The sequence below is a fragment of the Austrofundulus limnaeus genome, unplaced genomic scaffold, assembly GCF_001266775.1.
Source record: "Austrofundulus limnaeus strain Quisiro unplaced genomic scaffold, Austrofundulus_limnaeus-1.0 Scaffold79, whole genome shotgun sequence".
NCBI classification, from domain to species: Eukaryota; Metazoa; Chordata; class Actinopteri; order Cyprinodontiformes; family Rivulidae; genus Austrofundulus; species Austrofundulus limnaeus.
The window spans coordinates 814,743-816,312 of NW_013952481.1; the positions used below are offsets into that span (position 1 = coordinate 814,743).

At 37.3% G+C, this 1,570-nt stretch overlaps 1 protein-coding gene across 1 annotated transcript in view; it reads right to left on the reverse strand.

Moving 5' to 3' along the window:
• The window catches only part of LOC106519540 (protein capicua homolog), a gene marked incomplete at its 3' end in the record, with an annotated part of 22,926 nt that overhangs the window by 8,391 nt on the left and 12,965 nt on the right, over nucleotides 1-1,570 (reverse strand).

Below are 1,570 nucleotides of genomic sequence, written 5' to 3' on the forward strand. Positions count from 1 at the left end.
TTTGTATAGTTTTGTTGTATGTAAATATGTTTTTTAAATTAAATTAATAAAGTTAATAATAATAAAAAAGTGATATATATTATATTTTATAATAACACTCAGGAATATAACTTGGTCAGTTTTACAAATATGAGCTAAAATGCGGCAGTAGTTGAGAGTAATCCCCAACAAATCACACCAAGCTTTGTTTAATAGTCACAAAAAACAGCCTAATTTTTAAAAACTAAATCTGTTTATTATTTAAGTTAATAAAAAACAAGCTAGGAACAAAGTTTAAAGTTTAATAAATGAAGTTAAAGTGCCTGTGACATCAAATTTTTGTAATAAACATGAATGCATTTTTGGAAAGATAACACTGCAAAACAAATTTCATGTCGCTGAGATGAACAGCTGTTGAGATATTTGCTTGTGAAGAAACAGGAAGTGATGTCAGAGGGGAGTGTCTGCATGTAAACAGATCATTGCTACGACGACTAACAGACTAGTTTATTTAGATTATTTTGAGTCAACACCAAAGAGATGAAGAAGAGTTAAAGTTTAAATGATATTGTTTTCATACACAAAGACCAAAGATTTTATTTTATTAATGAGTTCCCCTTTGATGTCACTTCCTGTCTTACTTTGGCTGAGCCAAATTCAAAAGAAAATAGGCCAGTTATGTGACAAAATGGGTAAAATCCTGAGTATTAGGGCAATTTTATTAAGTATAGATGTTTTCTTTGACTTTTTGTATTTGAAGTATATGCATGTCACAGGAACTTTAAAGGTAAAACAAAGGTAAAATTATCCTGTAAACCATGAGAATTAGCTGTTAAAGTATAAAAGTACAAGGCTGAAACTAAGAAAACTAAAAGGAAATCTTTAAATTTGCACATTTTTACTGTGCTGCAGCCTGCAGATTAAAGTGAGCTCAGTGATGAACTGGTGATGAAGCAGCTGCACAGGAGCTGGGTTATATTTACGTAAAATCTCTGCTCTGGGTGTGTGTTTTTTTTTAAACGCACAGCGGAGGAAACGTTAACGACGTGGAGGCAGGTGGTCATTAGCGGCGGGCCGAGCCCTGACGTGTAGAGAGAGAGAGAGAAAATAAAAAATAAAAACACAATCAGCTCGAGCCTGAACGATTTACCCAACGAATTCAACCGGTGCAGCGGCGTATCCATGACAACTTTAACATCATGGCGGCAGCAGCGGCGGCGCCCCCCACCGAAGCCGCCGGTGGTCCGGAGCGAGCGTTTGTGACCGTCAGACACATCAACACTCGTAGGCTTTAAGTTTCACCGATGCTCATCTTATCTCACACTCACAGGAGCCCTCTGGGTACGTCTGACACTACACACACACAAACACACACACTGACTCACTAATTACACACGGGTTTGGGTGGTTGCCAGGGCAACCCGTACGCAGACACACACAAGTGTTGCTACACTTGCAGCTCGTGAAACGATGACTCAGTTCTCATGAGAAGTGATTTAGTCTGAAACATAACGTATGTGATAAATCTTGTGCCAACAGGAGGTGAATCTGAATGTTCATAATTTGAAATTAAATGCATTGGTTTAAAAAT